General features: G+C 39.7%; 2 long non-coding RNA genes across 9 annotated transcripts in view; one reads left to right on the top strand and one right to left on the bottom strand.

The window, feature by feature from the left end:
* Positions 1–5,439, bottom strand: part of LOC129395348 (uncharacterized) — a 270,621-nt gene extending 265,182 nt beyond the window's left edge. The window contains exon 1 of the long non-coding RNA XR_010111185.1: positions 5,299–5,439. This is a non-coding gene — a long non-coding RNA (uncharacterized LOC129395348). The remainder of the gene's footprint in view (positions 1–5,298) is intronic.
* The window catches only part of LOC134729764 (uncharacterized), a 289,580-nt gene that overhangs the window by 31,762 nt on the left and 234,962 nt on the right, over positions 1–22,856 (top strand). The window contains exon 4 of one of the 8 annotated variants that reach the window (XR_010111183.1): positions 22,374–22,433. The exons of the other annotated variants lie outside the window; for them this stretch is intronic. This is a non-coding gene — a long non-coding RNA (uncharacterized LOC134729764). The remainder of the gene's footprint in view (positions 1–22,373; positions 22,434–22,856) is intronic. 8 annotated transcript variants of the gene reach the window in all.

The following is a 22,856-nucleotide window of genomic DNA, read 5'->3' as shown; positions in this document are numbered from 1 at the left end:
GACAGAAAGTAGAAATGTTATCTATCAATAGGAGAATAAGTAAACAAACTGGGGTATCTCCATATAATGGAGCACAATTCAATAATGGAATGGGATACAATACTGATTTATAAAACCACATTGGTAAATGCTTACACAAAAGAGTACATACCTTGTGATTCCATTTATATACACTCTAGAGCAGAATAAACTAAACTATGATGGAAGAATTTCAGAACAGTGGTTGCCTCTGGATATGGTGGTGGCATTGACTGAAAAGGACATGAGAGAACTTTTTAGGGGAATTATAATGTTCTAAATCTTTATAGGGGTTTGGGTAGCTGAGGTGTATGCATTTATCAAAGTCCAGCAAACATACATGTAAGATTTGTGCATTTCATCGTAAGTTTTACATCAAAAGAAAACACTGCAAACAAATATTAAATCCTAGTTGATGATACGCATGCTATAATCATATAGTATATAGTTGAAGTATATTGATGTCTGCAATTACTTTGAAGTGCATCAAAATTAAGATAAATTGATCAATGAGTAGACAGACAAGTAGATGATGTATACATGACAAAACAGAGTAAAATATTAATGGCAGAATTTAGGTGGTAGGTATATGATTTTCAACCCCTTTGAACTTTCCTGTATTTTAAACATTTTCAAAATACAATTCCGAAAAAAAAAAAAAAAACAGATCTGGCTTTGAATTTTGGCTCTGGCACTTACAGTAAGTAACTAGGAAAATCACATAAACTGTCAAACCTTCAGCTTATCTCTCCATAAAATGGTCATAGAATAGTAGCTACCTCACTGGGTATTCCTCACTCCTTAGCCTTTCTCCAACTGATATTTGGGAGCAAAGGGTTAATTTTGGAATCGAAACTATGTTTCTGATTGGGTTGGCTAGTGGCAGTGTTTTATATTTAATTATGCATCCAGGACTGTGAACACAATGAATTAGAACAGTATATCCCAAACTTCCTTGGTCATAACAATTACTCTACCCCAGACCTACTGACATAGAATTTTTATTGTCAACAAACTCACAGTCTATCAGAGAAGATAAATAGGTAAAGGGAAAATTACAATAAAACATAAAGTTCCAATAAAAGAAGAAATCATGGTCTCCATGGAAGTATATAGTAAAGGCACAGAATCCACCTTGGGGATGGTGGTCAGTGAAGACATCCTAGAGGCAGTGACATCTGAATTGAGCATTAAACAACTAATAAAGTAATCCTGACAAGCATGGACGGTCATGAGTAGAGGGTAGTATGTTTTAGGCCTCAGAGACACAGGGAGGCTAGATGAGAGAGTATGGCTCACTTATTGCTGAAATCAGAACTCAAAGTGCTCCTATTTCTTCCCTAGTGCATTTGATGTGTATGGCCTTTTGATGAAGCACCATCTTCACCTTCTAGGAACCTCCAATCCAAAGGAGCGACTCTCCATTGTAAACTCAGATGATGATTTTATTTTTTATTCAAAAGGGCTTTGCTTTGTTGCATATGCCACTGAATAAGCCAGCGTTAGGTTACTGATTTACAAACTTTAGGTGCTTATATTACCCTGGCAGACCAATTTGTTGCTATCCACATCTGTCCCTTGGCTCATAGGTAATATTTTTGCAAAGGCATTTATCTGTTAAAATGTTTGGAGTGAATTATATGCATTTATTCTAGGAAATTTTTGCAGATTTTTATGGTGGAATTGCTGACCCACTGAGCTGTTGTCAAACCTTGTTGAGGAATGCTGGAGATAGGCCCTTTACATTCCTTCATTCAGTCACGTAAGGTTTACAGAGCTCTTGCTATGTGTCTATACTGTGTGAGTTGCCAAGGTTACAGAATTAAGTAAGATACAATACTTATGTTAAGCCAATATAAGTTCTCAAAGAGCTCACAGTTTGGTGGGAGAAAACAAATAGGCAAGCAGACAAAGACAATAGAGAGTGATAAGATATGTCAGAGTGGGAAGCACAGATGGCAGGAGGACTCCAGGAGACCGTTAAACAGTACTTGATACCCTGAGGAGTTCCTGTGCTGCCCCTCACACATCAAGGTGACACTTGGAAACATGCTCTGTTAAATTTTCACTGAGACAACCACGCACTCTCTTGCTGACCCCAGTGACAAATGGCATAGATCTGTGAGGTGAGTGGCCAGAGTTCAGGGGTCAGTTGATGGCAGCGGAAGAAAGCAGAGCTAATTGGCCCACATGGGCTTCAAATTGGCAAGCATGGCCTCATTAGCACTGTGGTCCTCCCTTCTGTGTGCTCTGGCTACCAACTTGGCTTCCCAAAGGGACCTTCAGAATCCAGGTATCTTTGGTCAACGTTTTGCTCTCTGGGATCTTATAAGCATGTCCAAGAGTGTTCTTCAACCTTGATTTTCAGAAGGGGAAATCAAGGCACAAAGAAAATCAGATTGAAATGAAATTGCTGACAATTTCATGAGGAGTTTTCCAGCTTCTTTGATGAGTTTACATCTTCATATGGTCTGTGCACCCCTAGGGTGGGTAACAGATTTGCTTCTCCTACCAACACTTGACCTGCTAAGCTGCGGAGGGCTGCTCATCATAAATTGTAAGGTTAGCTCTGAAAATGAGTCTTTCAAACACAGAGGAGGGAAAAGTCTCCCCTTCATCCCTTTCTCTGTTTCATCTTCATGCCTCCTCCAAGTTCAAAACACTCAGTTCCTCCAAAATTTTAAAATTTCTCCCCTGCACTCCCCAGTCCTTAACAAGCTGTTGATGTTCCAGGAAATGTCTTTTCCTATGAAAGACATATCACGGCAGCTAAACAGCTGGAGTCCTCTGACAGCCAATCAGCCAGGCCTTAGGGTATCAGTGTGATGAGCAACTCAGCTAGAAAGTGTCTATTCTCTAGCTGAGCAAATGTCATCTCCACCAGGAAGCTGCAAAAGGATGGTGAGAGACTGCACTGAAGTGTCTGTGAGGCTGAGTTCCAAGGGAAAAAAAATCTATAAATACAAATATGCTGCAATACGGGAGTGCCTGATTCAAGGGTAAATATATGAATGTATCTCTCTATAGACTGTTCAGGAGCACTATTTACACACTCTATACATTATGTGGAATGATTATAAATGGTGTGGCTTAATAGACTTCTTACCTTAATAAATACATAGATTTTCCTTAGGTAGACTCTTGGAAGAAACTCATACCATTGTGTAACTGAACTAAATAAAACCTACTGGCTTTTATACTTGAAGAAAATGGCAGCCCACCACCAGCAGAATAAGACCATTAATTGGAATTGGTTTGCTCTGATCCTTGCATGCACTCATTAAGGTTATCAGCATCCTTCTGAGCAGAGGTTCCCAGGTCAGTTAAAAAAAGAGAAGAAAGTGTTTGTGTGTGTTTAAATAGATAAATGTAGATAAATACCTGGAAAACTAATATTAGATTGCCAGCATTTTATTTTGACACATAAGAACACACATACACACACACACAACTACCAACAACTAATTATCACTGTTATACCATAAAAGTGAATTTAAATACAAGCAGAAAGGCCAGAGTATTAATATAAAAACAACCCTTTCAGTTGAATATATTGAATTATAAGACTAATTTAGTCTCCATAAAAAAAGATAAATATAAATTAAGAGAAATAGACAAACAGAAAAATTACAAAAATATAATTAAATTTCATCCCCAGCAGGAGTAAACTCCATCACAGACTGACACTAATTCATGAGCTGGCATATGGAAGCCATACTGATTGAGAATTTGGGCTGAACCCAGCTACAGGAAATGGGGTAGGAACCATGTGGCATGAGAACATGCCATGAGGAAAACCACAAGTTCATAAAGAGGACAGCATATAGCTGGTAATATTCCTATCACAGGGTCAAGAGAACAATGGGAATCCAGCATGATAGTTAACATAATAAAATAATTTAGATTGGTGGTAAATGGCAGAACATAAGGTCAAGAAGATTCAACTAATAGCAAGAGAAGAGTCAGATCTAAACAGAAAGCTTAAATATCTAATGCTGTATAGTAAATGGTCAGCTGGATTAGTGTCAAATTATTTTAGCAGAAATTTGGGAGAAGTATATAATTTTGGAAGACTGAACATTATTGACTCTGTCTTCCAAGATAGGAGAGGAGTAGCTTCATTTTGTAAAACACTAACAGTTTTTCTGATCAAATAGATTTTCACATGGTTCCTAGCTTCCACACTCTTCCTAGCTTCCCTTGCCATGCAAGGGTACTTGTACATATTTCCTTCTGGCTGATTTCTTAAGCTCTTTACAATTCTAACCTCTCTTCCTCTTTACATTTTTTTCACCATCTCTCGCTGTTCTTTGTTTCTTGGCAACGTGTACACAGAGTTCTCAACTGAAAATTCAGTAAACATATATTCTGCATCCACTATTTGCAAGACACTATGTTAGGCCCTGCAGATGATCCAAAGAGGAGTGTGTCTTAATTTCTGCCCCTAGGGAACTTATGGTTGAGTAGAAGGTGAGGATAAAATAATTACCCTAATATCTACTAAAAGCTAGACCATAACGGTTTCCCAACAGAGAAATATGAGGGATAAGAGATTGTATCTAGCTAGATGACTAGGAAAGTTTCAGAAAGAAGAGAATGTTTGATATGGACCTTGAAGGTGTCTAGGATTTTGATAGGTAGAGATGGGGTTGAGAGAAGAGCAGGAGCAGAGACTTGGAATGATTCTTGGCCATTGGCCATGCCTAGGGAGCAGAGCCAACTGTAAGTGCTATGATGAAGATAAAAAAAAAAAATGATAGTGATTAAAAGGCTCTTGATTTGAAATCAACAAATTATAATAATTTGTTTAACATAAGTATTTTGAATTGTGTTAAGGGGAGTGAGTTAATGAATAAATTAATTTGAAAAACCACATAGAGTTAATTGAGTTCACATCTGTTAGCTGCGCAATCTTGCACAGGTTACTTAGCATATATGTGCCACAGTTCCCTTACCTGTGAAAAACAGGATAATGGCTTTAAAACAGTGCCTGGCATATAGTAAGCAAAAAATAAATTGTTGCTATTATTACTTGAAAATCAGAGTCTGGCAATGAGTTGAGTTTCAGTTTCTCTCTAGCGGTCTTTCTGCACTTAGAGAGGTCCTATGTGCTAATTTTCAGACTGACCATTGTAATCTGTTCCTTGGATCTCAGCATAAAGCCATGATCTGAAAGTCCTGTACCAGGCAGAGCTTAGAGTTGAAAGACTACCAGGAAGAAGGAACAAATATGTGCATTCCAAATCACACATGTAGCTGGAAAAGAGGTTAGAAGCTTACCTGAAACACTGAAAGTCACTTTGCTTGAAGTACACAATTTTCCAGATTAGTCACAAGATGCTCAGTGCTTCTGCCACTTTTGCAAGCACAGGTGTGAGGCAGTTAGGCGTGAATGTGCGATTTCCTTGTTTTTCAGCTAATACAAAGAAAGCCTGATTGCTTGAGCTGGTGCCTAACAATAGGCAGCAGCTGGGGGTTCACTCAACAATTGCTGGGAGGGAACATTTTTTCCCCTGGGGTTATATTTAAATCAGGGAGCTTGCTTTCTGGGAGAGGGGCTGAAAGAAATTGCTGCTGCAGGTAGGTGGTCCTGCTTAAGAAGCCCAGGCATATCAAACTCACCTAAAATATCAACTACATTATTGGGGTGGTTATATTTAAAGTACAAAGGGGTTCCTTAAATCTGAAGGTGCTTCCCTAGTTCTTTTATGCTTTGTTAACATATCATAGAGCATTGATTGAGAGGACTAAAAACCAAAGTGTTTGCAATTAGTGATCATTGAAGATCCATTAGGAAAATACATCAGTCTCTGGAGTCAGTGAAAAAATAGAATTCACTTTATTCATAATTGTTCTTGTTTGCCTCCTGTATTGAGTTTCTACAATGCTCCAGACATTGTAATAGGCACTGGAGATACAAGGATTCTCCTCTTTTCATTTGGGAGGAAGTGGTGGGTCAAATAATAGAGATATGTATAAGGTAGGGTATAGGCATAAAGTGGGGTTATGGGGGATTGTGTTTTCTTCACCTCTGTGGTCTCATGTCTCTCTCAGTGCCTGCTTGGCAAATAGTAAAAGGTCATAAAAGGTTTTTGAATTTACAACAGTAAAAGGGAAATTTTACATAACTCTACTGGAGTCCAAAGAGTATATAAGATCCAGCCACTCAGGTAAGTCATAACAGCCATAGAGTCTTTTCTGTATCACTGCGTCAGGTCTCTGCTCTCTCTTTGATGAATGAGATGATTGTTTCGATGTTGCCCCCACCCCCCTCATCCTCTTTCTAGCATGTGCACACACACTTCTTTTCTGGTTATTTCTCTACCCTGCGGGGCTTGTGCTTAGCTGAGGTTTAAGAGGCGTCTCTTATGCTTTAAGAGTCTGGATGCCCTGAACAGGTGAGGCAGCTCTAGGACCCTTATATCCCTCTTTTACTTAGTCCCAGGAGTAATCACTATCTTTCTAAAGAAAGGCAAAACATCAGGAAACAAGCTACATACAGTTGCCAGTAGTCTGTTCAGAAGTTGCTGAAGATGGGATATATGAGCCAGGAGTGAGGTCTAGGAGAAGAAATGACAAAAGAGAAGCTGCAAATGCCATAAGCGGGGGCAATACTATTTAGATATCCATCTTCTTGGCCAGTTGAGCCAAAACATTTATTATTTGTCTTGGTAATATCCAATGTCCTCCTTTTAGCTATTTGAAACTATATATCATTAACTATAGTAATTCCACAGTGCAGTAGTACACTAAAACTTATTCCCCCTATCTAGCTGTAGTTTTGTCTTTTAACAAATCTCTCTCCTCCACCCTTCCCAGACTCTAGTATCCTCTGTTTTACTTCTTACTTCTGTGAGACCAACCTTTTTTTTAGCTTCCACTTATGAGTAAGAGCACATGGTGATTAACTTTCTGTTCCTGGCTTATTTCACTCAACATAATGTCCTTCAGTTCCATCCGTGGTGCTGTGAATGACAGGATTTCATTCTTTTTATGGCTGAATAGTATTCAATTGTGTATATATACCACATTTTCTCTATCCATTTATCTATTGTTCAACACCTAGGTTGATTCTATGTCTTGGCTATTGTGGACAGTGCTGCAATAAACATTTTTGTAGCTATGGTAAATTGGCTTGCCTTCTTGATTTCTTTTTCAGCTAGTTTGTTGTTTGTGTATATAAATGCTACTGATTTTTGTATGTTGATTTTGTATTCTGCAGCTTTTCTGAATTCATTTATCAGTTCTAAGAGATTTTTGTTAGAGTCTTTTGGTTTTTCTATGTATAAGATCATGTCATCCACAAACAGGGACAATTTGACTTCTTTCTTTCCAATTTGGATGCCTTAGATGCCCTTTATTTATTTCTCTTGCCTAATTTCTCGACCAGGACTTCTAGTACTATGTCGAATAGGAGTGGAGCAAGTGGGCATCCTTGTCTTGTTCCAGTTCTTAGAGGAAAAGCTTTTAGCTATTCTCCATTCAGTAGGATGTTAGCTGTGGGTTTGTCATATATGGCCTTTATTGTGTTGAAGTGCTTTTCCTTCGATACCTAATTTATTGTGAGTTTTTATCATGAAGGGATGCTGAACTTTATCAAATGCTTTTTCTGCTTCTTTTGAGATGATCATATGGTTTTTATTCTTTATTCTGTTGATGCAATGTATCATGTTTTTTGCTTTGCATATGCTGAAACATCCTTGCATTTCTGGGATAAATCCCACTTTATCGTGCTGTATTATCTTTCTGATGTGTTGTTGGATTCAATATGCTAGCATGTTGTTGAGGATTTTTGCATCTATGATCAGGAATACTGGCCTGTAGTTATTTTTTACGTTTTGTCCTTGCCTGGTTTTGGTATCGGGATTATGCTGGCTTTGCAAAATGACTTAGGAAGAATTTTCTCCACTTTAGTTTTTTGGAATAATTTGAGAAGAATTGGTATTAATTTTTCTTTAAAGACTTGGTAGAATCCAGCAGTGAAGACATCCAGTCCTGAACTTTTCTTTGTTGGGAGATTTTTTACTAATGATTCAATCTTGTTACTTGTTATAGGTCTGTTCATATGTCCTACATCTTCTTTGTTCCATTTTGTTAGGTTGTATGTGTCCAGAAATTTGTCCATTTCATTTAGGTTTTCAAATCTAGTGTTGTATAGTTGATTATAATAGTTTCTAATGATCCTTTGTATTTCTGTGGGATCCACTGTGACATCTCCATGTTTCTGATTTTGTTTGGGACTTCTATGACTTTTACTTGGTCTAGCTAATGGTTTGTTAATTTTATATTTTAAGAAAAACAACTTTTTGTTTTATTGATCTTTTAAAACTTTTTTTAGTATCAGTTCCATTTATTTCTGCTCTGTGATTTATTATTTCTTTCTTTCTACTAATTTGGGGTTGGTTTGGTTTGTCCTTCCTTTTCTAATTACTTGAGATATATCATTAAGTTATTATTTTTATTTTTATTTTTATTTTTTTTGAGACGGAGTCTCGCTCTGTTGCCCAGGCTGGAGTGCAGTGGCGCAATCTCGGCTCACTGCAAGCTCCGCCTCCCAGGTTCATGCCATTCTCCTGCCTCGGCCTCCCGAGTAGCTGGGACTACAGGCGCCCACCACCACGCCTGGCTAATTTTTTGAATTTTTAGTAGAGACGGGGTTTTACCGTGTTAGCCAGGATGGTATCGATATCCTGACCTCGTGATCTGCCCATCTCGGCCTCCCAAAGTGCTGGGATTACAGGCATGAGCCACCGTGCCCGGCCATCATTAAGTTATTTATTTGAAATCTTTCACGTTTTCTTTTTTTATGTAAGGATCTGTCAAGTATTCACTTTTTTATTAGTTCCCTAAAACTTATTCATCCTGTAAGTTTGCCTCTCAGTACTGCTCTTGCTGTGCCCTATAGATTTTGGTGTGTTTTGTTTCTATTTTCATTTGTTTCAAGGAATTTTTAAATTTCATTTTTAATTCCTTCCTTCACCCATTGGTCATTCTGGAGCATGTTGTTTAATATCCATGCATTTGTATAGTTTAAAATGTTCCTCTTGTTATTGATTTCTAGTTTCATTCCATTTTGACCAGGTAAGATACTTGATAGGATTTCCACTTTTAATTTTTTTTTTTTTTGAGACTTGTTTTGTGTTCTAACACATGATCAATCCTGGAGAATATTCCATGTGTAATCCATGCTAGTGACATTTTGAGTGTCTCAGGGCCTAGACAGTGAAGAGTTTGTGGTTGTGGTGCTGTGGCTTTGCTGGGGGTAGACTTGCGAGGCATTTCTCAGGTTGGGGGAGAGTGTGTGCCATGGTGAGTCAACCAACTTGGGGCTTGGGTTGGTTCTATGAGGGCTGTTACACTCTGGCTGGGAGCACGCTCACGCAGTTGCTTGGCTGGCCTGGGGATTTGCCTGCCAGGAAACGGGGCTATTTCTCAGGCCTGGGATGTGGTTGTATGGCTTCTCACCTGGCCTGGGTATGTGTCTGCTGGGGTGGCTCATGGGGCTGTTTCTCAGGCCTGGCATGCAGGCGCACAGCTGCTCAGCTGACCTGGGGTGTGTCTGCCAGGGACAGCCCACAGGGATATTTCTCAGACCCAGGATACAGTCCCATGGCTTCTCAGCTGGCATGGGTAAATGTCTGCTAGGGGTGGCCGTAGGGCTGCTTCTTAGGTCCGGGATGCAAGTACAAGGCTGCTCGGCTTGCCTGGAGGCTTGCCCACCAGGGTGGCCCGTGGGGCTGTTTCTCAGTCCCAAGGCATGGGCACTCTGCTGATTGGACGGGGGTATATCTGCTAGTGGTGGCCCTGGAGCTTTTCTCAGGCCCTGATTAGGGGCTGCATGGCTATTGGTCAGGCCAGGGGCTTGTCTGTAAGGGGTGGGTCTGTTTCTCAGGCCTTGGGAGTGGGTCTGTAGCTACTCCACCTTCTGGGAGTGCGTCAGCTGTTCAGAGGCTTGAGGGCCTTTCCTGCATGAGGGAGGGAATGCAGCAGTTTGGCTGGCTCAAGGGTGGGTTTGCACTGGGTGGGAATGCCAGACTGTTCCTCTGGCTGGAAGTGTCTATGGTGGGAGTTGGTTTCCCTGTTGTGCAGGAGCAAGGTCATAGCTGATCCTGGGTCCAAGCTCTGCACAGCTGGGGTTGTAGTGTTCAGCTACCAGTGTGGGCTTAGTGGAATGAAGATGGAGCCCTAGTGTTGGGGAGGTACAGTAGACTTCAGCAGTGGGTCTAGTCTCAAGTTCACAGGGGGTAGGTGTGAAAAATCTGTGGGATTTTCCTGTAGTAAGGACTATAGGTTTTTGTGAGGCAATGGAGGCTGGTGGGGTTCTTCTGCTTGCCTTTGCCCCATGATGGGAAGTCCCTTCTGGCTCCAGGCAGATCTGATCCAGGTGAGGAAGAAGGGGCTGTAGAGGCTGGGTGCTTCTATGCTGCTCTTCTGGATTTCTAGTCAACAAAGGTGCATCTGCACTGCAGCACTCTTCTTTTGACACTCCAGTTAAATATTATTTGTTTTTTCATTGCCTTGGTCCTTTCTTGTGGGGGGTGAGGGACAAGCACCTGGTGTCTCTAGTGGATCATCTTGCTGATTTCTCTCTCCAGCACACAAACTTATTCACATGGGGAAGAACCACAGAGTGATAACCCCAACACCCCAATGGGGCACAGAAGATTATATATCATCTTGAGGTTAAAGAAACAATGGGGGCTTAGCCTGTGGCAAAATCGATTATGGGAGTGGGAGAAGAGGAGTCCTGGCTAGCAAGGTGGTCTTGTTATGTAGATGAAACCTCACAGGTAGCAGCCCTCAGAAAGAATAGATGGTAGATATTTCTTTTGGGCCTTTAAGGGTGTCAGACTTTCAGTTAATCATTCCTAGATCTGGACAAGGGAAGGCCTCAGAGAAAACCTGGCTTCATCAATGCAGATTCTCTACAGGTACAAATCTTCCACACAAAAGAAAGCTTTGCAGGGCTACTTCTGTTTGCAGGTCCTTTGAACAACCATGTCAAAATATGGCAAAGAAATATTTTGATTTTTTTCCACAGAGTGATAATTTAACTATTTAGTATTATAAACACAACACAACCTTGTTTGTCACTCCTTTGCTCAGAAAACTTCCATGATTCCCTGTTGTCCTGGAGAATCAAGTTCCAAAGTCTTATCTTGGCATTTACAACTCTGTAATATTGAACCTTAAGTTAAAATACTCTAAGAATGCTTCCAACATTCTCTTTTCATCCATTCTTCAAAATATAGAGTCAGGTTCAATTAAGGAAAGGAGAGGGCCTCTTCTGGAGAGCAATGAGCTGTGTATAAACACAAGTAGAGTCAGTCCTGTTTTGTAGAAAAACCTACCGAATTCCAAAATAAGTCCTCTTCACTTTGGGGTAGGCAGGGATAGACTGTGGAGGCATGCAGGAGAGTACTGGTAATCCACAAATGGATTACCATTTGTGGTAACGAATTCTGATTACGGTTAAGAAAGTGACACCCAAAGAGAATAAATCCCACAGCCCAGTTGTAGAAAAGTTGAGCTAGGATTCTGTTGTCCTGTCTTTCAGTCTGGTGGATTTTTAGGCCAGCTTTAATTTGCTGCCTTCTATTACCTAGAGTGGGATAGGTGTGGGTCTAAACAACAAAATTTATTTTCGGCCATTAACAAATTAGTACTAATTAATTTCTCGGAGCCACTTGCAATCCCACATGATATCCGAAGGAAAGGGGTCACGTAGGTTACTCGAATAGATAAGTGTAGGTGAGAGACATGAGATACTGCAGTGAGGGCATCACCAGATGGTACACAGCAATGGGAGGCAGCATGAGGTCACTGGGTGTCTAGAGAGCAGAGAGCCAGGAAGAGAATGAAAGCATACCACAAGCAAGAGTCTCTTATTTCTCAGCCTTATATGTGTACTTCATTTGCCTTTGAGAGAAAGTGGGGGTGGTGATGGGAAATGCACTGATGGCTGAGTTTCAGGGTTGACTTGAAATCTGCTAAAGAGAAGTCACCTAATCCTGACCTTCATTCATTGACTGATACTGAATTCTGCATTCAAACAAATTACTCTTTGCAGTTAAAAGCTCCACAGATGAGTTCTTTTGTAAGCTGTGCTTAGTATACTAATGAATCATACTTGTCAATAGATTTACCTTTGAAGGGCTTATGAGGTACAGTTTATCAAAAATGGCTTAGATCTTCAACCTGTTTCTAGGATTGTCAGTTAGCAAATGCATTTGGATGCTTAGAGCCCCCATCCTGGCAACTCACTAGAACTTGACCTAGGCTTTAATCTTTAGCTATGGTTGTCTTGTGCTCTTACACCTCAGGAGCCATGCTATTTCTAAATTCCATGGATCTTTATCAGATTAATATGTGTGTGTGTGTGTATATATATATATATAGAAACATATATATAGAAATATATATATAGAAACGTATATATATAAACATATATATAAATACACACACACATATATATATACACACACACGCACACTCTGAGATGAAGAAGGTTGAAGCTCTCTCTGACCTTCCCTCTTCCCCGACTGTCTCTCCCAAAGAAGCTGAAATTCCTTTATCTGCCTAAGATCCAGACCCACCAAGGAGAACAATTGTTTTTTTTTCTTCCATTTCCTGTTATCTCTTTATCTATTGCAGAAAAGAAGACCAACATATAACTACACCTGAACAGACACTTTTACAAGTATAATGTCTATCTCCAAAGATCATTTAAATTCCAAAGAGAAGTATTTACAAGTTCCCATATCCATTCATTCTCCTTGGTAATCCCCTCAACAGAATTCCTCTTCTCCCCCATCCCATAATCTGTTTTACCAGGATTCAAACCCCCATTCTTTCTATAACCTTGAAGTGGTATTGCATCCACCTTTGCAAAGATTATTGACAGTGAGGGAAATCTAGCATGGCTGACTCCATCTTGCTTCTAGCCTCACAGGCTGGCTATGCTCACTCATTCCTGGGTGTAGGCCAAGCTAACCATGGGAGGAGCTTATAGTTTAACTTCCAAGCAAGGATGATAACAGTCTATTCTTAAAACTGCTTGCCTTCTTGTTTAGGGGCTTAAACTGCCTTTGACTAATGAAAGGCCACAAGTTAGGATTATGGGAGGGGCTGGAATTATGCTAAAATGTAGGCATAGTTTTTGTAATGCCTTACTGCTCAAGGGTCATGTTGCCAGATGTCACATGATTTGTGATGTCCCCAATTGCTCCTATAGATAACATAACTATTGTAGAGCTAAGATTGGTCTTTTGAGATGTGTTTCAAATATTTGCATTCTGGTAACTGACTGACTCCACTGGGAGTTGTGACTCATGACTCAGCTTGTCCTGTGCTCAGCTCTCTCAACCCAGAGGCTGACTCAGTGCATTCATTTCTGTAAAAGAATGTGAAGACCATTTTCTACACCCCTATGATTGCATCTGCAACCAGTCAGCAGTACCCATTCCCTAGTCCCCTGTCTACCAAAGTATCCTTGAAGAACCCTAACCTCTGAGTCTTCAAAGAGACTGATTTGAGTAATAACTCCATCTTCCACATGGCTAGCCTGTATTAATTAACTCTTTCTTTACTGCAGTGCCATAATCTCAGTGAATTGGTTTTGTTTCTGCAGTGGGCAGGAAGAACCTGTTGGGCATTTATAGTATATAAGCTTCTGTATCTTACTAGGAAGTTGGGTCTTCATTCTGAAAGTTCTTGTGTACACACATTAAATAAATTTGTATACCTTGTCTCCTATTAATAAAAAAATCTGTACATGTGTATGTGTATATATACACACATAAACATATATTTTCCCCAGGGAATAGAATTCTTATGCCAGCTAACCAAGAGAACATTTACTGATCCCCATGTACTTAGGAAAACAGTACAAATTGGTAAAGCAGCTTTTGCATATTGGGAATAACACTTAACACTAGCTGTTCAGCCTTGGTTAAGTAATTCCCTCTGAATCTGGTTTCCTCTCCAAGCAACTGGAGATAATTTCCCTACCTCACAGGATTGGGGTACTGATCGAATGAGTACGTATATGAAAGTACACTGTAACCTGTAAATTGCAGATATTAACATGTCAGATATTAATGTCAGGAGTCAGTAGAGTGCAGTGGTATAGAATATGGGCTCTGAAATCAAACTGCTTGGCCTCATATTGTGGCTTTGCCATTTACTAGCCGTGTGACCATGGGCATGTTAAACTCTGTGAGACTCAGTTTACTTACCTGTACAATGGGATAATAATAGAACCCATTTCCATAGAGTAGTTGTGAAGAGTAAGTCATTAATGAAGATAAAATGCTTAGCACTGTGCCTAGAACATAGTAAGCTGTCACTGTGAACAAGGAAGTAAAACAATAAAAATTCATTATATTCTGCAGGAATGATCACCTTTCACATATGCAGTCATATTTGATTATAAACAACTTTGTGAGGTTGGTAGAACAAAGTATTATCATCAACATTTTACAGAATAAAGTATTGTCATCAACGTTTTACAGAAAGGTTGATGATTTCCTCAAGAAACCTCAGCAAATAGGTGGTAGGCCTTTGATTAGAACCTGAATTCATTTCTTAAGGGCTAAGATGAATTCTGAGACTGTTTGTACAACGCAGCCCAGCAGGGGAGAGCTTTCTGGCTAGGGATCTCCTGACAGGCAGCTGCCTTCTTCCTCTCCTATGTTTAGGCCCTGACTTATTACATGTTATATTACTACTATGGTCTGAATGTTTGTGTTCCCCCTTAGAATTCATAAGTTGAAACACTAACTTCCAATGTAGTGGTATTAGAAAGTGGGGGCTTCAGGAGGTGTTTAAGTCATGAAGGCAGAGCCCTCATGAGTAAGTGTCATGCCTAAACAAAAGAGACCCCAGAGAGCTGCCTTGTGTCTTTTACTATGTGAGGATATAATAAGAGGCACCATCTATGAGCCAGAAAGTGGGCCCTCACCAGATGCAAAGTCTGCCTTGATCTTGTACTCCTCAGCCTCCAGAATTGTGAGAAATAAATTTCTGTTATTTATAAGCCACTGAGTCTATGGTATTTTGTTATAGCAGCTTGAATGGACCAAGACAATTATCAAGTTATCAAATAGGCCATGGGCGGGAGCAAAAAAAGTCTTCTTCATTTTCTCTTGTGTGTTGGGTAGCACACTTGAATTGAATTCCCTCATTCTACTTCTATTACTAAGAAATACATTTAATCGTGAATTAGATTGCAACTTCTTTCTAATATAAGTATGTTACTGTCCATTGTGCACTGGAAGTCTTTCCCACGTCTATTTCTTTTATGAGGCTGTCTTTTTTTAAAACCTCTTTGTTAATCACAGCAGCTATCTCTGTCATTTGGGGACCCACTCTATATTAATGAATATGGATTGGAGTCTTCCTAATTGTTCTCTGTATACCTCCCAATTTTCAGAAGGGTAATTGATTTCAATCAACTTCATTAGTACACTCTCTACACTCTTGAAAGCCTGTAATTTTCAAGTTCAATATTTGTGTGCTCACACCCTCAGGAGTGCTTCATTTGGATCCCATTACAATCCTGGAATTGTAACCAGTACCAGCTTTGTCATGAAGCTTACTTATTTTCTAGTATGGCTGAGCCATGCTTTAGGGCATACCCCATACATAAATATATACACTTTCGTAAAAGCAAAATTACACAAGTATTTTTAAATTTAAAATGTTAACAACTCTAACTCTGGCTCTAATGAAGTGTGTATTGAAATGATTCCAATGCCTCTAGGGGTATAATAGAGTCTGAGGTAAAGAAACTAAGGTCAGATGTTAGGTGTTTACTGTAGACAATTAGTCAAAGAGAAAACTTTAGCTTAGAAGTGAGAGGAGCTCTGGAAGATAATATTTCACAAAAAAGTCACTTTTAGTTTAACTTCTAGAAATATAAATGAAGAGAAATATATTTGATACATTGCCACATAATAATTAGCTTTTTCTGGTTATGAAACTTTCCCCATATTCGTATATATTTTTTCTTTTGTTGCCTACGTCTACGTTCAAAGATCTGTGGTGGTTTACTGTATTTCTGTGGAATTGGAGTAACTAATTATAGTCTACAATAGATACCCGGTTGTTGGTTCTGCCTCTGAAAGCTCAAAGCTCCTTATTAGATTTTATTGGAGAAGTACCTAAATTGAAAATATGAACACTTTTATCCCTATATTTCTACCAGAATCACCTCATTGAGGTTCTTCTTGCCATTCTTCAGCTGGACTATTGCAAAAGCTTAACTGGACTTTCTACACCTCTTCTCTCCCCACTTCAACACATTACACACACTATTGCCAGAATGTTTTCCCCCAAACATTGTGTCATTCCCATGTTAGATCTTCAGTAGCTCCCTGTCACCAGTGGCCTGGAGTGCCACATCACCCATAATCTAATTTTCAACTTACCTTTCTAATTCTATTTGCTTTTACAACTTCATATACCATATGTTTCAGTCAAATGATTGTGATTCCTCAAATGCTCCATAAGCATTGGCACATACCTGTTGTCTACATATGCTTCTCCCTTAATGAGCAACACCTTTCTCACCATCTCTTTGTATGGACATTTTATATGTCTGCATTTGTTACAGTAACCATAGGCCCTTATAAAAAAGAGACCGTAGAGTAGAGTGGCTTAAAAATTCAGAACTTCATTTTTTTTTTCTCTCGTGTAACAGCTCTGTTGTGTTTCAGAATGCAATGACTCTGCTTCGTGTGGTCATTCAGGATCATAGCCTCCTTATAAGTTGTCAGGTCAAAAAGTTATTGCTCTACCATCCCCTAGAGTGTCATCCTAATCTGAATGATGAAGAGTGGCCCACCTCATTCACGTTCAAGCTAGAGGAAAAGGAAAGGGTGAATAAGACATGTACACTCTCTTAGGGTCTGGGTCTGGAAGTAGGCACATTCATACATAACTGTGAGGGGGGGAGCTAGGAAATGTAGTCTACCTATATGTATGGAAGAAGCAGAGAAAAAATTTTGGTGGTCAACCAAGTTTATGACACTTTGAAATCTGGCTCACATGCCATCTTCCTTCTTTAGGCTTTTCTGAGCCCCTCAGCTGGAAGCAATTTCTCCTTCCTCTGATCTATTCTAGTTGAGGGCTTCTGAAACTAATGTGTACAAGAATCACCCGTGGATCTTGTTAAACTACAGAGGCTGAATCAGTCAGTCGGTGTTGGGAATTGAGATTCTCCATTTCTAATGAGCTCTGAAGTGATACTTATGCACTGGTCTGAAGAATGCACTTTGAGTGTTCCAGCCCATTGTCTGTTTCTCTCTTGTGGAATGTAATTTTTTCTACTTCATATTAGCTATTCATGTGCATAACTTAACCTCCTTACTAGACAGTTAACTCCCATAGCAGAACCTGGATCTGTCACTCTCACCCTGCCTCCCTACAGCACTAAGAATAGAGCATGAACACTTAGATGTAGTTAATAAATATTTGAATAATTGATGAGTGGCTTCAACTAATTTAGAATGTTGAACATAAGCTTTTGAAGGGCAACACTACTTATGTTAGTTTCTGGACTATGCTTAGTGCAATTACTCATTTGAAAATTGTGTGTTGAAAACTCCACTCCTACATAGCCCAGCCAAACTAAGGGAACACCAGCCAGAGAGCTGAGCTAAGTGGAATTCGGGAAATGGAAACCACATTTTATTGAGGACTTTTTTTTCCATGTGCTGTAACTATTTCAAAGGAAATGCTAATCCCTATGTTTGGAATTCATTACCAGAGAGCTTCTCTGCTTAACAAGCGTGACTTTATGTCCACAGAGCTTCATAAGCCAATTTTATCAATTTTGTTGACGAGGTGGCTTTTTTTTTTCCCCACCTGGAAACACTCAGTGATCTTCTATCTGGAAAGTCTCAAGTTGGGTACCAATTAAAGCTGGATAATAATGACTCAAGTTGGCACCATTTTAGCCTGTTCTTTTCTCAGTCCTAACATACGTAGTCATGTGTTGGCCTTGGAGATTAGGGTGGAAGAAGGAAGAGAAGATAAAGTGGGTTAGGGTTTAAAACAGAGGCTAGTTTGTAATCTAGCCTAAGTCTTATGAAGCAAAGTAAGAAGACCTGAGGTCTCCTGCCTCACACCTGCCTGCGTGATGGAACTCCTAACTGGAACTATTTTGTACTTGGACTTTGTCGTAAATGAGACAGAGCTGAGGTTTCCCTTTTGGACTCTGTATGTAAAAGGTTTCACAAGCAAATTAATCACATTATTAAGATTTTACAGATTCTTAGCCTAGTTGAAAAAATGAGTTTTAGTTTCTATTAGCCCCACTGGTACAATCAACTAATGCACCAATCACAAACCACAGAACTTCACAGTGGGATCCTTCACTTCTTACCTGTAGGCTCTTTACTTGGCAGTTTCTTTTTAGCCCTTAGTTCCATTACTAGGCTTTGGAATTGAGAAATGGATATTCAGACATGCCATTAATTTATACTGACCCCTCTCTTTCCTTACTGTCGACTACATATAAGGGTTTATGGTATTATCTGCACAGTGTGTCCGGTAAGTTGTTATTGCTCATGTCTGCACTTGATTTTGTAGGTATTCCACATTTTTTGGCCTTCCTATTCCCTTAGTGAGAACTTTAGCATCACAATTCAAGAATGAAAATATTCTCAACAGAGCTAGGGTGAGGCAAAGCAGGCCCCAAGGGAGCAAAATTTAAGGAGGCACTAACTTGCGTACGCATGCCCTGGAAGTGAGCACCTCCTTAAATTTTGTGCCCTAGGCACCTAGCTTGCCTTATTTTAGTCTGGGTCCTGAGTTCCAAATCAGAGAGCTCAAAGTACTAGTTGCTAAGACCATTTGGACGATTGAGTCAGCCCTAGTCCTTTACCCCAACTTGTATGCGTGTGTATGTGTGACTGCAGGGATCCTACAAATGTATATATGAGACAATAAAAATGGAATTCTGCAATCATGATTTTATTAATCACATGAAGGTAAGACTGACATTCAATGTTTATTTGCCCTCTGTGCTGCAGCAAAACAGTCTTGACATAGATTTTTTAATGAGCATGCATTAATTATTGGCTTTGAGAATCTCCTTGAATTTAACTCTTGCTGTTGCTCCATGGTCTCAAAGTCCCCTGATTTTTCAGACCATCAATGGCACATCTAAATGTAGACAAATGCATCACTCTTATCCAAGTGCCTAACTATACTCACTTGCAAGGCATATGTGAATACCACCTAATTAGTTGTGAAGTGCATTTTGGCATATGTCAGAAGTTAAAGCCACTTCCTTAGAGGAACTCAAACTCCGAATTTATCTTTATTAAGGCCTTGTCCAAATGATATATATACACTGCCTCCTTGCTATCTATTGCTTGGAAATAAATCACTTTAGGATTGATTTGCTAACGGCTTTCTTCACTGTAAGGGTCCTCCTGCCCGAGAGGTCACACTGTCCTTCTTCACAAACAAACATTGATAACCAAACAGAAGACACCACACTGACCATACAGTGAATGAAGAAGGAAATCTGGAGTGAGGGGAAGCATGACCCTTCACACAGCCTAGAAAAAAAGAACCTTACTAAAGTGTAATATTATATTCTGGACAAAATCCCCCAAACCACTTTTTAAGAATATGAGTGAACAAATGGGATATATTCATCTTTTTTTCAGCAAAGTGCTATGAACGTTGGTACTTTAGTCAGGAATTACAAACCCCTCCAGGAGTCTGCCAAGTAATAGAAATCAGTGAAACTGGCTGGGTATGAGACAATCAGGAGTTGTAGGGACTCCAGGGAAACAGAGAATGCACTTATCATCCACTGCAGCTGCTTTTTGTCACATGGGAATATGGGCCAAATCTTGTTAGATCTTCTGATTCTTCAAAAGAAGCAGGTAACTTGATTTTTCAAATAACATGATGGCTCCCATTTTTTAACTTGTGAAAAGTTAGCTTAAGAACATTTTAAGGTCACCGTGTGGGATAAATAAAATATCCCTAAAGGACAGATTTGCCTCACTAAGTCTTGAAGTCTGACTCCTTTCCAGTTGTGATTCCTTGCTCAGGACCATAACTCTGGATTCACATGGTGACTTTTAATGGCTCAGCCAATAATGCTAAAGTTGTATATTCTTAAGATGCCAAGATATTAAATTGTATTTTAGACAGTTAAGTTTACAATTATCTTTGTCTCACTGCACATGGGTGGCCCCGCCTGCCTGTAGTCTTAGCTCACTCTCTACATTATCGGCATAACACAACAGTGGACACTTGATTTCCATTAGCCAGATGTAACTGATTGTCCTACCTTCACCTTTAGAGTGAGGCCACAGGGGCCCCATGGAACCACCTGCTTCTTGAGGAAGAAGTACGTACATGGAAATAGTGCTGTCTTAACCAGCTTGGCTTTCTTACATTTTTAATATCTTGCTTGTCTCAACTGCTTATTCCATGGTCATTGTGACTTCTGTTTGCCTGTTTCTGAATCTGTCAGTTGTTGACTAATAGAGGTAGAACTTGAATCCAGGTGTCTATTTCTTGAGGGAATTTGTTCTGCAAATTTATTATTTGTAGGTTGAAGTGAGACTTCTTTGACTTGCCCTGTGTCGTATATATTTTAAATTAGCTTGAAGTTTTCCTGCTCTTGTGATCTATGATGTGAAATTATTTCATGGCCTGTGGAAGTTCAAACACATTCCAAAAACTTCTGTTAACTTCCAGAGGAGCCTCATACTTCCCGGGCACTCATGCTGTCCCTGTCCCACACTATATTTGTGTGAAACATAGCCTTTGTCTCTCTGTCTGATTCTCTCTCTCGTTCATTATCTCTTTTTCTCTCTCTCTCACTCCTACTACTGCTCTCACTCGCAATCCATCCATGAGCTCAGTAGACTTTCCCCAGTCACATTACCCCTCCCCTTGCCACCAGGCTTCGTGCATCTCACTCTGACTGTGCCCTTCCCATCACAGCTCCTCACCCCTGCCTCTCAGCTTGCCCTGAGAATGCTAAATTCTTTTCCTTTTACATTGATAGAGCAGCCTCCTTACTTTTATGTGGCCTTGTTGCCACTTAACACTAAGGTCATTAGAGTTGGGGGAATGAACTTTTTGAACCTGTAAAAATAAACTCAGATTCTTTTTGTTAATTAACAAATGAACATAGAGCCAAAAAGCCTTGCTCTCAAGTATCTCAGGCTGGGTCTACTTCTGAGCCAAGGCCTGATGCTGATGCCTTTATGCATATCCCTGTTCTACCCTGAGACTATCAAAATGCTGCTTCATTTAAATTTTACCTCCCCTCTTCTCTTCTTCCCAATCTCAAATATCCCTATCACTTCATTCGTTTCATGAGTTGCCCTGTGCTTCCTCTGATGTGCAGTTTCCCTTGCTTTAGGAAGTTAATAAACTTAACTTTGTCAGACTACAGGGGTGTCACTGCTGGTCATCATCAGAGGGGCTTTACTACCTTCTGCTGCAAGCATTTATTAAAGTATTTGTCCCAATATATGCAGTTTTCTCCCTAAAAGGACTTACCTTTCATTACAATATAACTTCGTGAAGACAGGGAATTTCATCTGTTTTCTTCACTATTCTAAAACAATACTTGGGTCATGTTGAAAGAATGAATGAATAAATTCTGTTAGTAGCCCTTAAATTAATACAATTATCTCCACATCCTTATAAGAGTATGGTACCTCATTTCAGCTTCCCCTGAACTCTGCCTTTGGTTCTGAAATAAGAAAGACTGGGATAGACCCTGTCTTAGTCCATTCAGGTTAATATAACAAAATACCACACACTGGGTAATTTATGAAGAACAGACATTTATTTCTCACAGTTCTGGAGATTGAAAAGTCCAAGGCCAAGATGCTGACAGGTTCAGTGTCTGTTTTCTGGTTTTTAGATGGTGCCTTTTTCTGTGTCATCACGTGGTAGGAAAAGGGCAAACAAGCTCCCATGGGCCTCTATTATAAAGGCACTAATCCCAGTCATGAGAACTCCATCCATACAACTTTATCACCTCCCAAAGGCCCCATCTTTTAATGTCAACACCTTAGGGATTAGATTTCAACATATGAATTTTGGGGGAACATAAATATTCACATGATAGCAGACCCCCATTCCAACATTTAGCTGTATAATTTGGGATAAATTATTTAATCTCTTTATATCTCTATCATTTTAGCTGTGAAGTGGGGAAGATGCTACGTATTATATTTGGTTGGGAAGATTAAATGAAGTGATTTATATGAAAGGTTTATTGTGGAGTGTGACACATGGTAAATGTTCAGTAAACATCAGCTAGTATTTTTCATTATAACTCCCCCTGGCCTTAATTTTTCCAGATTCCAGGCACTTGTACATCACTGTGCCCCTGCTTCTATTTTGCCTCATGATATGGTAAGGTACGTATGTCTTCTTTGTTTAGTTGTAAACTCTTTGAGGGTAAGGTCCATGTCTTACTTACCCGTGTATCACTGTAGATAAATACATCTATATATCACTGGCACATAGTAGGCCCTCTAATAATCTGTGGTTGAAAAGTCTACCTGGAAAAGAAGATGACAGTAAGAGTGCAGAGCTGAGCCTGATTGGTAAATGCAGTGACTGCAGAGACTGTTAGCTGATTATGATAGAGCATTAATAGCTTCTTTTCTGAGTGGTTTTATTTTTTATTTTTATTTATTTATATTATTTTTGAGACGGAATCTTGCTCTGTCGCCCAGGATGGAGTGCAGTGGCATGATTTCTGCTCATTGCAACCTCCACCTCCCGGGTTCAAGCAATTCTCCTGCCTCAGCCTCGCGAGTAGCTGGGACTACAAGCGT

This window comes from Pan paniscus, chromosome X (assembly GCF_029289425.2).
Source record: "Pan paniscus chromosome X, NHGRI_mPanPan1-v2.0_pri, whole genome shotgun sequence".
In the NCBI taxonomy this organism is placed as follows: domain Eukaryota; kingdom Metazoa; phylum Chordata; class Mammalia; order Primates; family Hominidae; genus Pan; species Pan paniscus.
The sequence above is the reverse complement of the archived record's forward strand: the minus strand, read 5'-3'. Positions and strand labels throughout refer to the sequence as shown.